We start from the raw sequence: 24,754 nt of genomic DNA on the forward strand, positions 1-24,754 counted from the left end.
AATGGGCATGGTTGGCTACGTACGGTGCAAAAGAAGTGCAACGTACGTACACGCACAGTTGATCAGCATTGGTCTCGGCAAGCCCGCATCTGCTGGTGAGACACTCGAGGTCAAAACCGCCCCCGGGTTTTTGCCTGCGTTGGCGTCAACGCAGATGGCACGATGCACTCCCAGAAGGCCGTGTGGCTACCAGGATGCGTATTTTATACCTTGGAGTGACTAACACGCGAAAGAGAAGTACTTTAAACACGTAGGCTTTCGCGACCGATATTATTCATGATAAAGGATTTTGGGTTAGATCGCGTAAGTATAAATGTGTCGTAACCCTCCACCACCCCACACAGCCAATGAGTGTACTTGTCCGCTGATTTATTTTGCAACGTCTGCACAACAACGCGAATGAACACTTGGTTTACTCGTTCAACGTTCTTACAATAAAAAAAACGCCGATGATAATCTTAATAATTGCTGTGCTCTAACTCACTCGCGTTAGCCCGGGGCTTTCATCCACAAGCAGACACACATCGAGGCCCGTGTGTGCATTTGTGACAACGATGAATCAAGCAAGGGCGTTACAAGACGCCGTTTTTAAACATCGGTGCCACCTTCCCTCGACCAAACAATGAAGAGGCACGCATTAAAGCATGAGACAAAGATCCCCCATATAGCCTTAGACTGTTGGGGCAAGGGCTGTTTAGAGAGCACCTGTCAAGGCCGGCGCAGCTCACAAAGGAGTGGGTGGCCAGCACCACGCCCGGCCGCCTTTGTCTCCCCAGTGGCGATCTTTACACACCGCTACACCAGGTACTCATTTGAGGCCGAGTCGACCTACACACACTCACTGCGGCATGCAGAGGTGCGGCCCGTCCTAATCACGTGGCGTGCAAACCGGCGATAGAAATAGCGCGCAAGCCACAGCTTCGCATCGTGCGGGCTTGGCTGGGGTTAGGGGCATGCTAAAGATCATTCTAACGTCATCCGCCAAGGCTACGAGGACATTGTGTGGCCGGGTTCACGGTCCAGATCGAGAGATTACATTGTAAGCATCTCGGTTGGGAACCACACGCACACACACATTGCGGCAGCAGGCGTCAAGCGTCACGCCATCTCACCTCCTTGCTGTGAAAACGTGGCAGGATCACCGTGACCAGGGAGCCAAGTGACTCGGCGAGGCTTCCCTGTGCCAATAATCGGAGTCGCGATAAGAATTCAGCAGTCGTGGACTGAACCGAGGTCCAAATCAAACGCAAATGTGTTAAACGGAACGTTGCGAGACATCTCGCGCTAGCTTCGACCAGTCGCCTCCCACTGCCATATCCGTCCCACAATGTCGACCATAAAAGTCGATCTTCGCTGGTGTTTTCACACATCCCGTCAGCCCGGTGTGGACGCTCCCGTGCTGCGTGTACAGAACCTGAACACGTGTCACTGGGCGGGAGGGGGGGACGCGAGGGAGGAGAGGGCAGAAGACGCGGTTTCGGAACATAGCGTCATCGTAATACTGACAAAAAAACCAGTTTGACCGGTGGAGCAAACTATACTAATATAATTATAACTGGAACTCTACAAGCCCGAACAACACAAATAAAGTTGGGAGTGTAACACCTCATCCTCATGTCGGTCTCTCTAAATTAAACATAAATATGACTTTACTCTCTTGCGCATCTCATCACGAGCCAGGCACGGCCTTCTCTCTGGGGGAGTTGCGTCCAAACCAGCAGCATGGCGGTCTCAACACGAGCAAAAGTGGAGTATAAGTGGGGACCGGTTTTGTGAGATGTTAACGACCTCGCCCGCGATACAGGAGGTCGGGCGTCTGGGTCAGACCCTGACGCCTGCTGCTGTGCATGTGGAGTTGGCGGGTCTCGCTCCCCGTGGATATTACTCAGGGTCTTACGGGTTTCCACATCCACATTTAGGATTCAACAATCACGCGTTGAGGGTTGTTGGCTGCTATAAAGTTGCACACGACGATAGTGATGATGACGATGATGGACAAGCCCCTTCTCGTTGGGCGACAACTTGTGATGGGCAGGTCGCTTCTGACAAAGAGCTTCACAAACTCAGTGGGGCCTTTGGGGCCGTCCATAAATGACGTCACGCGATTTTGGACGATTTTTGACCCCCCCCCCCTTCGTCACACGGCGTCACAATGTCAGACCCCCCCTCAAATGACGTCACAAAGCTCTGCCCCCCCAAACATAAAACATGCTTCAAATCGCTCTAAACTATTGTCATTGTAGTGCGTATTTAATGTGGCGCTGCACTCTGATGTTGTAGGAGGAAACATTTATTAAAAAGTATATTTATTCAATTAGAATGTGTTGTCTATTTATTTAAAGGTGCGCATTTTGATGTGACGTCACATTTCTCACCCCCCTCCCCCCTCGTCACACATCGTCCCAAATGTCTGACCCCCCCAGGTGGGTGACGTCATTTATGGACGACCCTTTATCTGGTACAATAAAAAAGTGTTTATTTCAGTTTAGCGGCCTTGCTTGTTCAACCGATGCTGGCGAACATTTGTATTGGGTGTAATAGCGAATAACAATCCATCTCATCGACACAACCATGGTTCACTTTCCTCGGTGGTGATCGGCAAAAGCCCCCACCACCCCACTCTCTCTGTGGTAGAATTGCGTCCCGCAGTTGACACAAAACGCTGCAGAGTAAAACATAGCAACAATAACATGGCCATTGGCGCCATCGTGTGGAATACAACAAGCACAGCAACACAGACAAGCACAGCAACACAGACAAACACCCTCACCCACTCCCTTCCTAGACGTCACCTCCCCATCGTCTGTCTTATGGGGGGTTCTTTTATTTCACACATCAGCCACACGATATTCTGCGTGTGTGGGCGAGTGCATCGTAAATCGTCACAAATCATCATAATTTAAATCAAATTTCGATTTAAAGCTTTCGTGACTGCAGGGATTCATCTTCTTGGTTCTTTCGGTAAAGTCACGTAGAAGGGAAGTAATAAAATAATAAAAATAAAACATTATAAAATAATTCTCACGACGTTTCGGCTTGCGTTGTGGCCGAAACGTCGTGAGAATTATTTTATTAGGTTTTATTTTTATTATTTTATTACTTCCCTTCTACGTGATTTTACCGTAAGAACCAAGAAAATTTAAATCAACTTAAGGGAATTTGGCTCTGACGGTGGGCGTCCCATCGCCGGCCATGCGCTGGTGAGGTGCCAAGACGTTGGGGGGGGGGGGGGATCTTGATCTGGGTCTCTCCGTCTCTGAGACACGGGGGCCTGGTTTGGAGTGGGCCACATGGCAAGGGCTAGCAGAGGCGCGCACACAAAGACAAAGATCCCCCGTGTAGCCTTAACATGCTGTTGGGGCAAGTACTGTTAGCGAGCACCTATGAAGGCCTGCACGGCACACGAGGGGGTGGGTGGCCAGCACCACGCCCGGCCGCCTTTGTCTTCCCAGTGGCGATGTTTACTCATCGCACCAGGTACTCATTTGAGGCCGAGTCGACCTAGGGGAGGCCCACGACCGGTTCAGATAATCCTCACCGGTGTTGGCCATGAGCGGGAATCGAACCCGGGTGGCCAGGTTCGTAGCGCAGCGTAGCGCTAACCACTACACCACCGCTCCCACACACTAACACACCTGTGACTTCTGTAGATCACAATGTCTGTGCATTTTCATACCCACGCATACCTGTGGCTTCTGTAGATCACAATGCCTGTGTATTTTTGACCCACACACACCTGTGGCTTCTGTAGATCACAATGTCTGTGTATTTTCATACCCACACACACCTGTGACTTCTGTAGATCACAATGTCTGTGTATTTTCATACCCACACATACACACCTGTGGCTTCCGTAGATCACAATGTCTGTGTATTTTCATACCCACACACACCTGTGGCTTCTGTAGATCACAATGTCTGTGTATTTTCATACCCACACACACCTGTGACTTCTGTAGATCACAATGTCTGTGTATTTTCATACCCACACATACACACCTGTGACTTCCGTAGATCACAATGTCTGTGTATTTTCATACCCACACACACCTGTGGCTTCTGTAGATCACAATGTCTGTGTATTTTCATACCCACACATACACACCTGTGGCTTCTGTAGATCACAATGTCTGTGTATTTTCATACCCACACACACACCTGTGACTTCTGTAGATCACAATATCTGTGTATTTTCATACCCACACACAAACACCCGTGACTTCTGCAGTTCACACTGTCTGTGTGTGTGTGTGTTTCCACACCAACAATCACACAAGAGGTGGGGGGAGCGGTAGTGTAGTGCCTGGTGCGGTGTGTAAACATCGCCAGCTCGAGGAGACAAAGGCGGCCCGGCGTGGTTGCTGGCCACCCACCCCCTCTGGTGAGCCGTTCTCACCTCCATAGGTGCTACTCGCTAACAGCACTTGCTCCAACAGTCAGTGAAGGCTACACGAGGTGGATCTTTGTATTTGTTTCACACACACACACACCTGTGGCTTCTGTAGCTCACAATGTGTGCGTGTGCTTTCACACCCATTCGCCCCCAGGTAACACGGAGCTGCCATCATCACCACCACCACCACCACTCTGGTGATTATTCACAGTCGTGACCCACGCCCCGAACATTCCACTCACAAGGCGGACGCAGCAGCAGCAGCAGCTCCACGCTAGGGGTGCACGTACAGTGTGGAGTGTGAACGGTGTCGGATCGTAAATCACCTGCAAATCAATCTGTTGGACACCACACAAAAGCGACATTAGTTAAATTAACCATCCCCACCCACCCACCCCCTTAGTACAAACAAAACTTGGCCAAGCCTCTCAAACATAAAAACCACACGCACACGAGTCAAGCGAGAACATGAGCAATGCCATCTGTAGCCAAATTGGCACCTCGAGCAAACTCTTGCGAGTCTTTGGAGCCTGTGGCAATCCGAGAGAGACGGCCTTCACCCCCTTATCAATGACTACATTAGTATACATTCAGACCTTAGCGGTCAACCCGTGCCCCTTAAAGCTCAACGTCCATCCGACAAAGTCCCATCGCAAGGGATAAACAAAGGCTGAACCATGCTTGCCCGCATTGCAACGGCTGTAACGCCGTATGGACCTGAAAACACTCAACTTCCCTGTACAAGAATACGCGCTAAGCCGTGCGAGTTGACACGGTGTGAGCTGGCGAGAGAGTCGGCGACACAGAGGCAGGGAATCTTCGCTTAGAACACAGCCAGGCGAAGAGCAAGGCACCACCACGCGGAGAGGGATGACGCGACTCTTTGTCCCCAACCCAGCCAGGTACGGCCCCGTGCTGCAGACCCCACGGCCAAAAACAAAACCAGAAGCTGGACAGAGACCTGGAGGGGGGGGGGGGTGTTGGAAACCCAAAATAACAACAGAAGACATCCCAACCCCTCCCCCTCCCCACCGAAACTCGGTTCATATGTTTAGATGTGTGTATGTGTGTGTGTCTAAAAAACAAGCCTCAACATGTCAATTGCCGCAATGCACGCACGGCGAGAACACCAGATGGTGGTGGTGGGTGGTGGTTGCTGGTGGTGGTGGGTGGTTGGTGGTTGGTGGTTGGTGGTGATGGTGGTGGTGGTGGTGATGGTGGTTGGTGGTAATGGTGGTGGGTGGTGACCCCCCACACCACTCCTCACCCCGCCACTCTCTCTCTCGCCTGCAGGGGCTCTGGGCCGGCTCTCACCGTGCCGGAGGTCGCCGCTGTTTGGTAACGAGCCGACGGCTCCCCTCTGTGCGTGCCCCCTAACACCTCCAACACCACCGCCTCGGTCCACCATATACGTGGAGAGGAGGTGGATGGCTGGTGAGTGGGGGGGGGGGGAAGAGGATGATGATGATGATGCGATGTTTGATGGCCCCACCACCGCCACGCGTGTGAACGACGCCGAGGCCGGTGACCGGAACGACGGGCACGGCCCGTGGCGTGGGGTCTGGCGGGGTCTGGTGGGGTCTAGTGGGGGTGCTGGGGGAGACCCCCGGGGGGAATGGAGGCGGCTCGGCTGTGTCAGGCCCCAGACCATCACGGCCAGGCTCGCTCTCAAATCGGCTGCGCAACGCCATCACACAGCCAGGGGTTGATCGCCACGCAGGAGATACACGTACCACCACCACCACCACCGTTCCGTGAGCACCTGCCAAGGGCGAGCACGGAACAAGAGGAGGGGCGAGCCAGACAGCAACACACCACGCACGGCCGTCTTTGTCTCTCTACCCGGCGAGAACGAAATCCAAAACTCGCGTTCGGGTGGGCACCGGGTACTCGTTTGAGGCCGAGTCGACCTAGGGGAAGGGCCAGGACCGGTTTCAGACAGCCCCTCACCTGGTGTTGGCACGCGAGCGGGAACGCGGTCAACATTCCTTCGGAGGTATTCAGAGTGGGAGCTGCGCGCGCTTTGACATCGCAACGTAAACTCCGACGAGCTCAAGGTGACGGCCACGCACAACACACACGCACACGACACACGCACACACACACACACACGCACACACACACACACACGCACACACACACACACACGCACACACACGCACACACGCACACACACGCACACACACGCACACGACACAAGGACAAAGATCCCCCGTGTAGCCTTCACAGACTTGTCCATGGGCAAGTGCTGTTGGGAGCGAGTAGCAGCCACACCGATGAAGCCCGGGCACTGTGGGTTGAGAGTGTGGCCAGCAGACACGCCCGGCCGCCTTTGTCTCCCCGGGTGGCGGAGGAACGCACAAAGCGCCACAGGAGGAGGAGGGGTCCCCCCTCCCCCCGAGTCGGTAATGTAATCTCAGGGTTCTCACCCCCTTGTGTCACCCACACCGCATCGGCCACAAATTAAAGACAAAGATCCCCTCCCACCCACCCCCCACGTGGAGCCTTTCGAGGACGTGAAGGGGCAAGCGCTGCGAGCGAGTAGCAGCACCACCGATGCAGGGTAACAAGTGGGAGTGGGTGGGAGTGAGTGGGTGGGAGTGAGTGAGTGGGTGAGTGAGTGAGTAGGTGGGTGAGTGAGTGAGTGGGAGTGAGTGGGTGGGTGGGAGTGAGTGGGTGGGAGTGGGTGGGTGACGAGGAGTGGGTGGGAGTGAGTGGGTGGGTGTGAGTGGGTGTGAGTGGGTGGGTGCGAGTGGGTGTGTGAGTGGGTGTGTGAGTGGGTGTGTGAGAGTGAGTGGGTGAGTGAGTGGGTGGGGGTGGGGGGGTGTGTGGGGGGTAGCACCACGCCCGCCCAAGACCACCGCCCGGAGCGCGTGCCCGCGTCTCTCGCGGGGGTGTTACGCGCGCGTGCGCGTGCGTGCCTACCTACGCACGCACCTGTGGGTTGCGCAACTATTCCGAGCACAATCTGACGGGACGGAAATAACCGCTGCGGACAGCTCACGCTGGAGTATGTGGTGGTGGTGGTGGTGGGGGTTCAGAACACGCCCGAGCTATTCATTCACCGCCGATGTCATCCCATCGCGAGAAAGAACACAAGCCCATTCACCGCACGCGATTTACGAATCAGATAACGTATTTGCTCGGGTAAGACTACTACTATTATTATCATCATTATTTGAGAGCTATCGCAAAGGACTGTGGGCTGCGTCTTTTAACATTCCTTTGGCGAGGAGATGCACGTGGCAGCGTTTGAGGGGCCCAGCCACCGCGTGTCCAAGCAGCTTCCGTTTGGCCACAGAGCTTCACCGAATGCCGACACGGGCTAGAGAAGAGATGGAGTGACGTGGTACAGGAGGATGTGAAGGCCGAGTGGACTTGCCGATGACTGGTACCAGCGGTGTCAAGATCGGCCTCTGTGGAGGAGGCTCGTGAAGGACGCTACTGGGCAGTTGGAGGCAGTCGCCCTCCACAACAACGGATGGCGGAGGAGCGACGCTCACAACAACGAGCGGAGTGCCAGACGGATAAAATACATCAGTTGGCACAGTAGGGGTCACAGCTGGTGCATCGGCCCGCCATCTCAGCCAGGACAACCCACGGCACCTGCTGGGTCAGTCCCATGACCTCCTGTCAGCAGGGAGTCTTCGACACTTCACGTGGCTTCATAGTGCACCTAGCCTGGCACAGCCGCCGTGGTGACCCCACCGTCACTTGGCGGCGAACGGCGCTGGCTATTGCTGTTGGGCCTGCCTGCTGTTGGTGGTGGTGGCGATGTTCTGATGATGCGGCCGTCGATCTCCACCCACAACCCAAGCACGACGTCAATGTTGTGACCGAGAGAGAAGAAGATCGTTGTCAAGGCCGCCAGCTGATCCCCTCGGCAGACTCTGGGTCACGATTCCTCGTCCTCTCCGGCTCCCATGTTTGGCTCCGACTTGCGTCATCTCACCTCCGCGTCTATTGACGCCTCGCTCCGTGGAACGCATTGTGATTGTGTCGGCGTTCGGCGGAGCTCCGTGTATATTTAGCTCCAGATCTTTGCACGATAACGTCACGACTCCACGGGGTTTTGCAGGTGACATAGTTATTGATTTCGTTAACCTCCCCAACAGCAAAACAACCCATCCAGGTTTCGTCTATCGATATTTAAAAGTCTTTTGGAATGGACCCAACAGACTGGCAAACGGACTATAGGACCCCACATTCACATCCATGATAAAGAGCTTCACAGCTCATCGGATTCTTCCGGGATAAACGAGTCAAGACATTCAGGCGTGGTTTTTGTAATCTTCTCTGCAGCCAACAGTTATGATAGAATATACGGCTGTGAGCATTTGTATCCAACTTACCGGTGAAGCGTTAGCGTCAGTTGACAATGTAACAACATAGAATAATAATAGTAACAATAATAGTAATAATAATAGTAATAATAATAATAGCAATAATAGTAATAATAATAGTAATAATAGTAATAAAAGTAGTAACATAAATAAGCAGTTGATGCTCCTCCCTCGAAAATCTGTCCATCAGCCGCACGGCATTCTGGGAGTGCGGAATCACAGCAGCATCGACCCAAGACGAGCAGAACTCGGGAGCGGCTTCGACTAAAGGGGCCGGCCATAAATGACGTCACGCGATTTTTGACGATTTTGACCCCCCCCCCCTTCGTCACGTGGCGTCACAAAAAGTCAGACCCCCCCCCTCAAATATGACGTCACAAAGCTCTGCCCCCCCCCCCAATAAAACATGCTTCAAATCGCTTTAAACTATTGTCATTGTAGTGCGTATTTAATGTGGCGCTGCACTCTGATGTTGTAGGAGAAAACATTTATTAAAAAGTCTATTTAATTAAGTAGAACATGTCTATATTTATTTAAAGTTGCGCATTTTGATGTGACGTCACATTTCTCACCCGCCCCCCCCTCGTCACACATCGTCACAAATGTCTGACCCCCCCCCCCCCCAGGTACGTGACGTCATTTATGGACGGCCCCTAACTCTGCCGTTGAGACGCTGAACGTTGAAACCGGCCCACGAGATCGTCTCGAATCGCTGAACAAGAAGCGCTCCCAGAAGGCCGCGCGCAGCTGGCCGATGAGTCGTGGAAGAATTTTTTTTCATTTCATTTCTTCACGTGCAGCGGCGGATTTGCCAAAGCGACGTCTGCTTATTTACTTTTGCCGAAACGAGAATGATCGGCACGTGACACGCCCGCTCGCGCGCGCTGCTAATCAAGTTGTTTACTGGGTAGTGGTGATTCTAGATTTGAAGCTTTCGTGACTGCAAGGGTTCATATTCTTAGGGTTTTTTCGGTCAAGTCACGTAGATAAAAAATAAAATTAATAAAAGTTAAATAAAAATAAATTAAAATCACAAAATTAATAAAAGTAAAATAGAAATAAAAATAAAAATCACAGTGATTTTCTTTTATTTTTATTTTACTTTATTAATTAAATTTTAATCTACGTGACTTTACGAAAAAACCTAAGAATATGGGTAGTGGTGGCTGAACACTGCACGTGGCAGTCTGTGACCAAGCACTGTAGAGGCAGAAGCAGCGAGGGTTGGTGGGTCACCACACAAATTGGGCTGTGGACCTCCCTTCCCATAGGTGGCGGGGAGCAGCCATACCCCCTGGCTCTGCCAGGACAAGACAGTACAGCAGAGTGTGGACTAATCTCCATCTGTGCCATCTGCACATCCAACTGCGATGAGCATACATATATTACACTGATCAACAAAACAAATTTGGCCTGGACTTTTGCAGCTGTTTTAGACTAATTTCAGGGTGCTCATTCGAAATCTGATCTCAGATTTGCTCCATCACATCTCATTTTTATGCTATCGGCATACCCCATTTTCATTGCTTTTACCCGAATTAACTCTGTCACTTATGATTGCGAGTTGTTGCGAGTCAGTGACTGCTTTAGTGTTAAAATATGGTGCTGTATTTTTAGGATAGTGTGTTTATAATATCATTTTATGTAGATATCCACATTTTATTTTATACTTTTCTTCTGCAATTTTTATTGAAAATGCAATATTGGATATCTCAAAGACCTGATGTGATAGACAAAAACTGATTGCCACATTTGGAATCAGCACCCAAAATTACCTTAGAACCGTTGAAATACCTTATGCCAGAAAAAGTGTGTTGACCAGTGTTATGCAATTAATGAAATTAATAACTTGCCAACTCAACGCGCTGAAGATGCCACGCATGGGACGCCGGGTCGAAGCGAGCTACGCACGAGCGACGATTCCGCCCTTCAGAGTCGAGACCATGAACACAAACTGTGGGATGTCGATTTAAAGCTTTCGTGACTGCAGGGATTCATCCTCTTGGTTCTTTCGGAAAAGTCACGTAGAATGGAAATAATAAAATAATAAAACATAATAAAATAATTCTCACGACGTTTCGGCCACAACGCAAGCAGCCGTCCTCAGGTGAAGAACAGTTCTGTCGGAAAGACAGCGTCTGAATGACGAAACGTCGTGAGAATTGTATTTTATAATGTTTTATTTTTATTATTTTATTATTTCTCTTCTACGTGACTTTACCGAAAAGAACCAAGAACACAAACTGTGGCACAAAAAGCTGGCGAGTGTGTGCAGAGCAGCACAAGCAGCCGCTGCTTCTGCGGCCGTCTGGAACGCTCCTCTGTTCCGATATCAGGAAGCAACTGGGAGCTGTGCGCTGTTAAAAATGATCGAGATGAAAACTTAATTCTTCAGAACTGCTTTTTGGGTTTCGTTGTTGTCCTTCACCCACATCTCCGATTCGCACGGTTGGCTACGTACGGTGCAATAGAATGTCAACAAAGATACAACACCATTCACCACCAAGTGGCGGTGATGTCACCAGCGTGCCTGTGCCAGGCCAGGTGCACTTTAAAGCCACGTCAAGTGTCAAACGCATGCTAGCAGGAGGTCACGGCACAGACCCAGGTGTCATGGTTTAACCGAGATGACTGGCAGATGCACGTGTGTCCCCCTATTGCGCCAACTCGCTGCATTTTAGCCACCTGGCTCTCTGCTCGTTGTTGTGAGCATTGCTCCTCTGCCCTCTCCCGTGTTTGCTGGAGGGCGACTGGCCTCCGACTGCCCGGTAGCAGCGTCCTTCACGAACCTGCCCCCACCACCAAAGGCCGATCTTGAGACACCGCTGGTACCGGTCATCGGCAAAAATGACCAGGACCCACCTCTGTCCACCCGGCAGCGGTTGTGAGAACCGGGTTCGCAAGCGCTCAGCCTGTGATCGGCAGGTCGTGTGGTTACTGTCTGGTCGGCGCCGAAGAGTAGGCCAAATACTCTCTGGGTCCTGCAATTGCAGGGCTGCGCTTTTACCCGAGCGGGTACATTCTCTCAGCTGTTGACAAGAAGCTCAACGATTCAAGTGTCAATGTGACGAGGTGAGACCTCATGGTACAGGAGCCTCGTTCACATGAGCAGGTGGGCGAGTGGGCGGGTTGATGTGAAGTTGATCTTGTTGTGTTACCAGGTGAGGGGAGGCAAACAAGCTCGCTCTGATAGTATGTGCATTGTCTTCTGGTCTAACACGGGTGAGACCAGGTCATGAAGAAGAAGGCCGTCTCTGGTGCAGACCAATCAGTTTACAAGAGAATGTAGAAATTATCAAAAAGTAAGACCAGGCTTTACCCTCGCAGGCAATGGAACAGGATGTGTTAAGAGATCCTCTAACACAGCGGTCGGGAACCTATGGCTCGCGAGCCATATATGGCTCTTCCGGTGACGGCATGTGGCTCCCAGACAATTTAGAGTTGAAAAAAATATAATAATAAAAAAATAAAAATAAATCAATTTGGAACTGATTTTAAAATACTTGCGATATTGCTTAATAATACTGTGTCATTTTAAAGTAAACAGAAATTAGTTTTAAGAAAATTTCACGGGTCACGGGTCCCGTGACCAGAAGTCGCATTAAAAGTAAGACATATTTAATTTATTATACGTTAAAAATACTATGGCTCTCAATGAAAGATATTTAGAAATATTGGCTTTTATGGCTCTCCCAGTCAAAAAGGTTCCCGACCCCTGCTCTAACACCAAACAGAAACCTTTGCAAGGCATTGAATCCACAATAACCACACGTACTTGTGGCAAAACACGCAGACAAACATGCTCTGGCAATAAAGAAGAATGTTTTGCATTGTCTTTTAAACCGATTGGACTACACCAGAGATAGCCTTCTTTAGGGCCAAGTCTCACCATGTCAGACCACAGGACGCCGAAAGGCAAACAGCACAAAGATAATGCTCACATATCAAAGTATACGTGTGGTTAAAAACGCAGACTCGAAGCCTTGCAAGAGGAATATCGAATTGGTGTTTGAAAATCTTAACACAGCTCCTGTTTTACTGCCGGCAAAGGTAAAACCCTATTCAGTTTTTCATTGACCAAAGACAAAAATCAATGCAATGCGAATGGTAAAGTTGGTCACAACAGCCGACACGTCTTAGAAATAGTTTAAAACGCGTGGGCTTTCGCAATCAACATTGTACGTAATTATAAAGTTATTATTTGGGTTAGATCGCGTAAATATAAGTGTGTCGTTAAACCCGCCACCACCCGACACGCCCAATCAGTAATGACCGCCTCGTGAACCAAAACGTGCCAATAATTGGTTACTGCTTCAGCACGAACCGGTTTGCGCGTTGGAGAGTAAACCCACAACAACGTTTACGATTCGAGTAGCCGGTGACGTTTCGCCGGTGATCAACAACAACAACAACACCGGCAGCCAGGAGCGTCATCATCAGGCGATCAGCGAGATTTGTGAAGAAGTCTTCCCGCACCCACCTTACAATTGTTTTGTCTACGTGGTGGAAAAGGCCAGTAGCAGCAGCAGCGCCGAGTGAACCGGTCAAGAGACACCGCTTGCCGATGAACCACCGACATCAACCACCGCCTCGGCAAAGTCTCATCGGCAGCCGAGTGCCCTCACCCCGAGTATCCCACCTGGGCGGCAGCGACTGGAAGCGTCGTCACCGCGGGATGGACAATTACGACGCCTACCGGGTCGACCGAGCAATCTCGCCCTCACCCGCCAATGGCCGAGGCGGGCTACGGGCGAACTTTGTACCTCAATAAAATAAATTGCGCAAAACACCGCGATGGCTAAACCCGCCAGAAAGGCAAGGGGGTTTGTGCTGCAATTAGTTCCGTGACTCATACCGAGGTCGCCACGGTGGCCAGGAGATGTTAAGTACCTCGCCTGGTATGCAGGAAGTTGTGGGTGTGATCCTGACTCCGACGATGCCTGCTGCCGCCGTATATGTGGAGTTTGCGTGTCTGTGTGACCGCGTGGATTTTTCTCCGGCTCCTCCGGTTTCCCCCCTCCACATTTAGAGTGTTTAGCTGCTATAAATGTTCACGTGATGATGATGATGCGCCACTTGGTTGAGCTATCATTTGCAATGACCAGGTCGCTTCTGAATAACAGAGCTACCACACAGCTCAGCAGCGGGGCCTTACCTGGTGCGATACAAAAAGTTCAGTTTAGGTTCTTCCTCAGCGGATCTCAGTAAAGGTGCAATCCGGGTGGAGTAGAGACCACCAACAGGGCTTGCCAGGTGTTGTAGGCTGGGAAGGGGATAAAGGACGGAGAGCCCGTGTGGTGTCCAGGAGAGCGTTGATCGAGAAGCTGCCCTTCACCACGTGGTGTCCTCCGTGCACTCTGCTTTCTTGCTAAATGCCACTCATTAATTAAAATGGCACTGTACCGGCCAAACAACCCCAATGCTGCAACACTAATTCCCGAGGACCGTGAACGGTTCTCTGCAGGGCAAATGAAATCATGGTAGCGGCGTCAATCAAGGCTGCTGCTGCTGCTGCTGCTGGGTCCATGCCGTGACACGGCTAGTCCCATGATGCTTCAGCTCGGTGGGGTTTTGATCGTTTAATTTAAACGGTTTCCATGCGCGCTGATCCCAAAACGGCAAGCGCTCGGTAACAAGCAGCACTGATCGTGTTGTAGATGATAGATGTGCCGTGCCGGCCTTCATAGGTGCTCGCTAACAGCACTTGCCCAACAGTCTGTTACCAGGCTATACGGGTGTCTTTGTCTGTGTGTTGCTGTGACCGATAGTATGGTGAGTGTATGGTGAGTGTATGGTGAGTGTGTGGTGAGTGTGGTGAGTGTGTGGCGAGTGTGTGGCGAGTGTGTCGCGAGTGTGTGGCGAGTGTGTGGCGAGTGTGTGGTGAGTGTGACCAGCAGTGTTGTGATTAAACGGCGTGGATGAGATGCAGACAGCCAGGCTGTCACTAAAGTCTCCCAGTAACTTCACATCACCACCATCACCACCACCATCACCATCACCACCAAATCTGTGCCGTCTCTCTCTATCCACTGCTGGATTAAGGGCCTCCACCACAACAAAACGAATCTTTTTTTTTTTAAACAAACCGGCAGAATCGGGCTGTGCGTGAGCCGCATGCACCGCTGACGAGGGCCAAACACGGAACGTCAAACACCAGCCCGGAGATTGTCTCGCCTGTAGCCAACGCAGGAGATCGGTAGCCGTGTTGGCTGACGGAGATGTGTATATAATTTTAAAAGTAATATAGTTAATTTATAAAAGGCAGAGAGAGGGGGGACACAGACGTGAAAATATACTTTACCCGTTCCTGGCACAACAAAAAAAACAGGAGTTGTGTTACGATGTTCAAACACCATCAAGTCCGCACTAACCACACATCCTCGTGGCAAACACCACGCAAAACAAACACGCTCTGACAATAATAATAATAACAACATGTCACGCATCGTCTCCGAGACCGATTGGCCGACACCAGAGACAGCGAAGGTCTCTGCCAAGGCCTCGTCTCTCGGAGCGTCGGACAAGAGAAGGCCGCCAAGAGGCGATCAGCACAAAACACAACGTGGAAACTATCCCATCATTTACAGCTGCAGTCGAGTGGTCATAATGTTGATGGGATACCTTTTTGTTTTACCAGCGAGCGAGCGCGCGTGTGTGTGTAGGAAGAGGGTGGCTAAAGCGCAGCAAGTTGGCACAGTAGGGGGCACAGGTGGTGCATCGGCCACTCATCTCGGTCAGTCGACCCGTGGCACCTGCTGGGTCTGCCCCGGCCGTCATAGGTGCTCGCTAACAGCACTTGCCCCGACAGTCTGTTAAGGCTATACGGGGGATCTTTGTGTGTTTTTTATGTGTGTGTCTACGTGTGTGTGTGTCGATGTGGTAAGTCCACTCAGCTCCACGTCCTCCTGTACCACATCACTCCATCTCTTCTTTAGCCCGTGCCGCGCCCGTTAAGCCCCCTCGATCCGGCCGAACAAAAGCTGTTTAGGCATGCGGTGGCTGGGCATGCGGGCTACATGACCCAGCCAACGCAGCCTTGCCTGCCGGAGGAGCTCACCGATGGGACTTTGTCCAGATCTTTCAAGGATATGTGAGCTCCTCACACAATGCAGCCTGCAGGTTTAAACCCAGTACAGATCGTAGGCAGGCCAGCCTAAATGTTTTCTAACCGGTGAAGATGCTCCATTAGGGGGGTCCACGTTTCGCAAGTGTAGAGAAGGCAATGACTGTGGCCGAGAAGACCTGAAGCTTCGTGCAGAGCGACAGACCAGGTAGCTACCACACAGCGTTACGCAACCGATGAAAAGATAATTACCGCTCGACTGATACGGAGTGAGACCTCTGCTGTCAAACCGGAGCCGTTCATGAGCACACTGCCCAGGTAAGGGAAAACTCTCCACAACTGCCCTATCACCAATTGGGAGTTGTGGGGTGTGGAGTGTCCAATGGTACAAAATACCCAGGCAGGTGCTTAGTTTTGGTGGGGCTGATGGTAAGGTCCCCACCTCTTAGTGGTTAGCTCAAGGTTCAGCAGCAGCGCCTCCAACTCCTTCTCTGAGTGAGCAGCAATAACCAGATCATCGGCATACATAACGTGGTTGAGCAAGAGAGCCATCCTTTGACTGCACCGGGACATCGATCAGCCTCCCATTGTATCTGTACGTATCTGTACGTATCTGTACCAGATGGAAATTCCTCCGGTACAGCCATCGAATGAATCACAAACTACGTGGTCGAAATAGATGTTAATAATGTGGGAGCCAGAAGACATCTCTGTCGCACTCCAAGGTGAACAGGGAATGGCTCCTACTCCCGGCCACGTAGTTTTACCCGGGCCTGCTAACCATCATGATCGTGAGCAGAGGGTCAGGGACTCTGAAAGCACAAAGAATAACCCAGAGCCCAGGCCTACTGATGGTATCATAGGCCTTGACCAGGTCAATAAATCAGAGGTTTAGGTTTTGTTTGAATTCCCTACACCTCTGCTGAAGCAAACGGACAGAAAATATGGCATCTGTGCAGGACCGCCCTTTCCTGAAACCGCATTGGGGCTCCGCAAGCCTCTCCTCAGCGTGCCTGGCAAGGCGATGTTGAATAATCCTTGCCAGGACCTTTCCCTGCATACTGAGGAGTGAGATGCCCCTGTAGTTGTTACAGTCTGTGCGGGCCCCCCTTCTTAAAGAGGGGGATCACCAGGGCATCCTTCCAATCTTGCGGAACCCGTCCAGTGGTCCAGACTGTTGTTATGATGTCATGTAGGGCAGACTGTGCACAAACAACACCCTCCCTCAGCATTTCGCTTGGGAGGTCATCTCTGCCCGGTGCCTTTCCTGGTCTCAGACTCTGGATCGCCTTCAGTACTTCCTCAACAGATGGCACCTCAGTCAGCCACTCACAGGGGGTGACTTCTTCCAATATTTGAGACACCGCAGCCTCAAGCAGGGTCACCCCCACTTTGTCCCACGATGTTTTCCAGGCTGAGGGATTTCCCCTCCCCCAGGATCTCAGACACACAACACAACAACAGCAATGCCCGGCTCTGCTGGCGAGACGCTGAACGTGAAAATCACTCGAGTGCTTTGCTTGTGTTGGCACCACGCGGCTGACAGACCCGCGCACACCACACACAGTCACCGTCCCCAAAGCGACAGTGGGAACACAAGAATTGATTTCGTTTGGGAGTGACGGAGGGTCGCGGAGGGCAGTTGATGACAGATCAGTGTTACGTGGGCCCCCCCAAAACCACGTCATGGGCCCCCCCAAACCCACGACGTGGGGCCCCCCCAAACCCACAACGCACGGCCACGCGGGGTCGTCCCCCCCCCTTCATCAACACATTCTTAGCCACAGGCTCAGAGGCTCCAATTTGCCCCAAATGTCTCAAGAAAGGTGTCCCCAGAGCCAGATCAGGATGCCGACGATCCACGCCTCGAGCGAGCCACACTCGGGGGAGCCGAGCGAGCCACACTCGGGGGAGCCGACGCCTTTCCTTGGAAGCCACCGAGCAACTGCAAACAGCAATTGAGCCGAGCCGTGCGAGAGGGGCGAGCCAGGGGCGAGAGCTTGCGCCACGACCCCCACGACCTCACCCCGCCCTTGAGTGGCGTGGCCACGGAGGGCAGCAGCAGCAGCAGCAGCGCGAGGCGCCGTGTTTATGTTGAAGCGCGAACAGGTCGGGGTGGTTATTGGTGGTGCCGCGCCCTGCGTGAGCAGCCACATCCAGCCGCCAGCCGTGTAGAGGTAGAGAGAGAGAGAGAGGTAGGAGAGAGAGAGGGGGAGAGGTAGGGGAGAGGAGCGGTAGGGGAGAGGTAGGGGAGAGGGAGAGAGAGGTAGGGGAGAGGTAGGGGAGGGGGAGAGCGGTAACCTCCACGTCAAAAGGTCCCACCCAGGTGCGGCGTTTTTGGATTTGCAGGGTGGGAGGAAAGGAACCCTCCTAGACGGTTCACAAACCGGGACGGGCGGACACTGCAGCACTCCGTGCCGTTCAGTGGCCGATCCCCCCCCCCTTCTCACCCCCCCTTCTCACCCCCCCCAATTCCCACCCCCCACCCCACCCCCCCTACGGCAGGAGGTACTGCTGCGCATTCAGTCGCAGTCCCTGCACGACTGCAAGTTCTAAACAACAACAACAACACCACCACCACAATCTCAAGATACCCATTTAGACTGGCACGAGGAATCCGATGAACTACAAAAGCTATTTTTGTTTTCACCGGATGCCCAGTTAGGGGGCTCGGGGTAAGAACGCTACTACAACAACAACAACACAATGCTAAACACACACTAGCAGTGTAAAGTACATGAAAAGTAAACAAATCACCCAAACCAAACAAACGACAACTAAACCATCCGGCATCCGACCCAGGCAACCCCACTCCGAGGTGCTGACCTCTTGTTCAGAAGCGCCCTGGCCATCGACAATGAGAGCCGCTCAACACATTGACCCCATCATTTGGACATTTCTAGCGCCGCGATAATCGAAATAATCTTCTTGGTTCTTTCGGTAAAGTCACGTAGACGGAAAATAATAAAAATAAAACATAATAAAATAATACATTTCTCACGACGTTTCGGCCACAACGCGAGCAGCCGTCCTCAGGTGAAGAACAGGTCTGTCGGGAAGACAGCGCCTGGGGTGTTTCATTCAGACGCTGTCTTCCCGACAGACCTGTTCTTCACCTGAGGACGGCTGCTTGCGTTGTGGCCGAAACGTCGTGAGAATTATTTTATAATGTTTTATTTTATTATTTTATTATTTCCATTCTACGTGACTTTACCGAAAGAACCAAGAAGATGATCCCTGCAGTCACGAAAGCTTTAAATCGAAAAAAAATCTAAATAATCTCCGTGCCATGTTTCTCACAATGTCAGCATCGGTATTTAAAGAGTGGCAGCAGCAGGAGGAGGAGGAATCCGATGAGCTGTAAAGCTCTTTCGCAGGACGTTCCAGTTAGGGACACGGGTTAACAACAACACAGCACCAAAAGAAAAACCACGATAGCCATGTGACATAGGGGGTCGTCCATAAATGACGTCACGCGATTTGGGACGATTTTTGCCCCCCCCCCCCTTCGTCACACGGCCGCCACAAAAAGTCAGACCCCCCCCCCTCAAATATGACGGTCACAAAGCTCTGCCCCCCCCCAAAAATAAAACATGCTTCAAATCGCTTTAAACTATTGTCATTGTAGTTCGTATTTAATGTGGCGCTGCACTCTGATGTTGTAGGAGGAAATATTTATCAAACAGTATATTTAATTAGGTAGAACGTGTTGTCTACATTTATTTAAAAGTTGCGCATTTTAATGTGACGTCACATTTCTCACCCCCCCCCAGGTGTGTGACGTCATTTATGGACGGCCCCCTAGAAGACGAGGCAAAAATCGAAATCGCCCGCGACAAACATTCAGACGACGAAGCCATCCAACCATCCCCGCACCACACAGAGGGGCAAACCCCAGCGCGAGACTTGTTCACTTCTACATGTCGCAGGGGGCCTGGGGCCCACCGCTCACCACGAGCTAGAGAAGAACCTGCGGCTCCAAGGGCACTCACAACGCACCCCTCACTCCGCTGCCCCCCCCCCCCCCCCTGAACATCACCACACGTGCCCCCCCCCCTGAACATCACCAACGTGCCCCCCCCCCTCCTGAACCTCACCAGCCCACAAACACCACCAGCACCCCTGCCCGCACTCCACAAACACAACAATAAACTCACTTCAAGTGGAGCGAGCAAGACGAGGCGGCTGCTGCTAAACCTTCCGTCGTGGCCCACAGTCAGACGGGGCTCGGGACATCTTGGGAGATGTCGTTTGCGTCTTACTCGCTGGCCGCAAGACGCCGCTTTCATCGCTGTTGACCCCACGCGGTTTAGCCCGTAGCTTGTGCGGGGAAATTGAGTTATCAGGTTCACACGACGTACAGCTGTTTCAATGCGGGCAGCTACAATTGTGTCTCTCCCTTGTGATGGGACTTTGTGGGATGAACGTTGAGATTTACAAATGGCACGGGGTGATCGACAAGGTTGTCTGTCGTAAGCTCGGGGGGGGGGGGGGCACTGACAAAAGAAGGGGTTGACAGCGATGGTGCTCTTGGGGTCTTTTTGTTTCGCTCCGGCCCTCCGTGCCAAGTATTTATTTTAGATCAAGACGGGGCCTTCAGCACCACCACCACCAACACTTCACACAGAGTAGGATAAAGCCACGCATGCCACGCGAATGGCGAGTGGGAACAACGTTCCATGCTCACCATCACCATCAGTACCCAATTGCAGCGTGGCAAGTAGGACACGCAGTGGATCACACGTGACTGCCTTGCCGCTGCTGCTGTTGTTGTTGTTGTTTGGCGGCGGCGGTGGTGGTGGTGGTACCGTCGGAGTGGCGATGAATATTCTAGCAGCAGGAGGCACGCCCCGACTCCCCCTCGCCACTAACAACCACCACCACCACAAAGATCCCCTCGCTCCGCGGAGCCGTAACAGGCTGCCGAGACGGGTGTGGACAAGTGCTGTTAGCAGCAGCAGCAGCACCGCTCGCCTTTGTCTCCCCGAAGTCAGCGATGTTTTAACGACAGCAGCAACACGCAGGATACGGCACTCATTTGAGGCCGAGTCGACCTAGGGGGAGGCGGGTCCCACAAACCGTTCTTCAGACATTCGTCACCGCGACGGCCGCGTTCGCGTTGTCCGCGAGCGAGAATCTAACGAATCGGGGTCGCCGGATTCGCAGGAGCGCAGTGCGCCAACCGTTGCGCCACCGCTCCCCCCACACACAGAGACGGACGCGATTAATAGCCACCGCCATCCACCATCGCAGTCGTCATTAATTAAAGACGGGTCACGCAACGCAGAGGAGACAGAGAGAGAGAGCCCGGGGTTACCTTCAGCAGCAGCAGTAGCAGGAACAAGCCAGGCCCCGACGCTGTTGCTGTAACGAAACGGAGAAAGCCCTCCTCCCTCCACTCCCCTTCTCTCGTTCTCTGAAGGAGTAAAATGTGTGTGCGTACGATGTGTTCTGTCGTGCTGGACTGGGCTCTCTCTCCTCTCTCCCTCTGCCTCGTCTCTCCCGTCGCCAATTCGTGGTTGCCGTGTGGCTGGGCACGCGCCCGCGCGGATAGGATGGCCGGGGATAGGTTTACCTGCCCACAGCGCGGATTGGCTGCCTCCTTCAATTACCAAGCCACCCACCCCACCCACCAGCCCACCTCCATCTCTCTCCGCCCACCACCGCCACTCCACCCACCCGCCTACGTAACGCCAGCGAGCCAGGGAGGTTACGAGGCGAGTGAGGAATGCGGGTCTCCCAGTGTTAATCACACACACGCGGCATTCCAATGGCACACACACAGTATCACAATTACTCACTGTAATCCAAAAACGCACATCAGTCCAATCGCACACAACAATCACATCACATACGTCATGCCGATGATACAGTTTTACAATTACTCAGTCATCCATTCACACACGGCGTTCCGATCACACACGGCATTCCAAACACACAGTGTTCCAAATACACACAGTAATAGTATCACACATACAGTAATAATATCACACATACAGTAATAGTATCCCACACACAGCATTCCAATCACACACACAGTAATGGTATCACACACACAGTAATAGTATCACACACACAGTAATAGTATCATCAACACAGCATTCCAAACACACACACAGTAATAGTATCACACACAGTAATAGTATCACACACACAGTAATAGAATCACCCACACAGCATTCCAAACACACACACACACAGTAATAGTATCACACACACACAGTAATAGTATCACACACACACAGTAATAGTATCACACACACAGTAATAGTATCACACACACGCATTCCAATCAACCCCGGATAAATTCTACTCGTGCGACTGAGAATCACTCTGTCCCGTACAGACGAAATACGTTGCTGTATATGTGGAGTTTGCGTCTCTCTCTCTCATCATCACGAGATGGCTAGGAGATGTTAACTACCTCGCCTGGTAGGCAGGAGGTCGTGGTTCGGTCCCGACCCTGACGCCTGCTGCTGTATATGTGGAGTTTGCGTCTCTCCCTTCCCGTGGTCCCGTGGATTTTTCTCCGGGTCCTCCGGTTTTTCCCTCCACATTTAGAATCAACGTCACGCGTTGAGAGTCGATGTCTGCTCTACATTGCCACACGGTAACGATGATGACGACGAAAAGCCACCGCTTCGTTCAGCTGTCATTTGTGATGGCCAGGTCGCTTCTGAACAAGAGCTGCATAGCTCAGTGATGCCTCCTCGCCTGGTAAAACAAAATAAACACATTCCTCCTGCGGAGGGAGCTGGTAGGAACGGCGGCGTGGTGTATTCCGCAAATATGACCGATTATGAGGGCGGGCACAAGCCGGCGTGAGTAGGTTAAACGTTGAATTTTATAAGGGCACCACGGGGTGACCAGCCCCTCCCCTCCCCACCCAGCCCCTCCCCACCCAGCCCCTCCCCTCCTCACCCAAACCCCACCCAGCCCCTCCCCACCCTCCCCACCCAGCCTCTCCCCACCCCTCCCCACCCAGCCCCTCCCCACCCTCCCACCCAGCCCCTCCCCACCCTCCCCACCCAGCCCCTCCCTGCACGACGGACGGACACAACAATCCCCTGTGGGCGGTGTAACCAGGAGGTTCCTACCAGTATTCGTTTGCTGTGTCGCCTTCCCGTGGCGAGCCATGTGGCACAGCTCCTCCTCGTCGCCCACATCACGGGAGGGAGTCTCACAGCATCTTTGTGTGGTCCACCAACCCCCGCCCCCACGCAGTGCTGGGCTACAGGCGTGCGGCGCTACCCACCCCCCCCCCCGCTTCGTTTGGAACACAGTTCCTGAGCAACGGGCTCAGAGGCCCCAAAGACGCGAAGCAGCCAGCAACGAACAGCACTAAGTTCCAAAAGATACGAGTGTGATACAGTACTTATGTGTTTTATCAATCGAGCGGGTGGCGTGCGTCGCCCACACACTCCGTCGGAGACGAGGTGGTAGCAGGAGCCACCGTCCTCCACTTTTATTGTTGTCCAGTTCACGCCACCACTCGGACCCCGAGTGGGATGCCCGCACTTACGAACGCCCGCACTTACGAACGCCCTTACTTCACGAACGCCCGCACTTACGAACGCGCTCACTTACGAACGCCCGCACTGACGAACCAACTTCCATGGAAGATTTGTGTGTGTGTATTTTTACATCGACTTAAAACGCGAACTCTCGTTTGCAAATCGAACCGCCGCACTATTTTGTTCAGCTGAGCGATCCTCCGTGAGATGTAAATGAGTTGGCCTTGCGCTGGGAGTGAGTGTTTGTGTGTGTGTGTGTATTTCAATAATACTGTGCTCCGACTTATGAACCGTTCGACTTACGAACGGGCTCGGAACTAATTGTGTTCGTAAGTCAAAGACTGTCCGTACCAGGTAAAGAGGCCAACTGAGATAGATAACCTTTATCGGGAGTGAGCTGGCTATCACAAAATGACGGCTTAACGAAAGTGCCTTCTAATGTGAAATCTCAGGCAGCGGCAGCAGCAGCTCAATACTCTGAACGTGTGATGTTGATTCGAACTGTGGAGGGGAAGGAAAAACCGGAGGGAGGAACCGGAGAAAAATCCACGCGACCACGGGGAGAGAGAGAGAGAGACGCAAACTCCAAATATACAGCAGCTGGCGTCAGGGTCGCGATCAAACCCACGGACCTCCTGCATACCAGGCGGGGAGTTAACATCTCCTAGCCACCGTGATGATGATGAGAGAGAGACACACGCAAACTCCAAATATACAGCAGCTGGCGTCAGGGTCGCGATCAAACCCCACGGACCTCCTGCATACCAGGCGAGGGAGTTAACATCTCCTAGCCACCGTGATGATGATGAGAGAGAGAGACACACGCAAACTCCAAATATACAGCAGCTGGCGTCAGGGTCGCGATCAACCCACGGACCTCCTGCATATCAGGCGAGGGAGTTAACATCTCCTAGCCCAATTTGTTGGCACGATAACCAAGAGGATGTATCCCCCAGATCACGCGCCGCATGAATCACAGGGAACCAGGACCACAACTTTATTTCTCAGTCAGTGCCGTGCAATCATCCATCTGCCTGCGGTAACAAAAATCCTTAAAGCAACACCCGGTACCAATTTCGGTTACAAATCAATTCTTGGCACACCCAAACACACACACACACATACCATGCCAAGGCCCGTATTGTATCGGGTCCAACCCGGACAGGTGGCAACCCGAGGGTGGGTGGGTGAATGAGTGGTAAGCAAGAGTCTGAGTGGATGGGTGAGCGAATTATTGGTTTGAGTGAATGAATGGGTTAATGAGTGAGTGGATGGGAGGGTGAATGGTTGAGTGGTAGGGTGAATTAATGGGTGAATTAGTGAGGAGGTGGGTGGACGGGTGGGTGTCTGAATGTATCAGTGAGTGAATAAGTGAGTGGGTGAGTGAGTGGATGAGTTGGTGTTTGAGTGGATGAGTGAGTGAGTCGATGGGTGGATCTTT

General features: G+C 52.3%; 1 long non-coding RNA gene across 2 annotated transcripts; it reads right to left on the reverse strand.

The window, feature by feature from the left end:
* Positions 1 to 358: 358 nt before the first annotated feature.
* On the reverse strand, positions 359 to 21,308 carry LOC133361406 (uncharacterized). Of its 2 annotated transcripts, none has more exons than XR_009757358.1 (3): positions 21,117 to 21,308; positions 4,636 to 4,731; positions 359 to 1,428 (listed from the first exon to the last, which is right to left on the reverse strand). It is a non-coding gene; the product is annotated as an uncharacterized LOC133361406 (long non-coding RNA). The 2 variants fall into 2 exon arrangements; XR_009757359.1 differs by lacking the exon at positions 21,117 to 21,308 and adding an exon at positions 13,217 to 13,374.
* Positions 21,309 to 24,754: the final 3,446 nt, after the last annotated feature.

The sequence above is a fragment of the Lethenteron reissneri genome, unplaced genomic scaffold (assembly GCF_015708825.2).
Source record: "Lethenteron reissneri isolate LAM-NWPU_2019-01 unplaced genomic scaffold, ASM1570882v1 scaffold_1010, whole genome shotgun sequence".
Classification (NCBI taxonomy): domain Eukaryota; kingdom Metazoa; phylum Chordata; class Hyperoartia; order Petromyzontiformes; family Petromyzontidae; genus Lethenteron; species Lethenteron reissneri.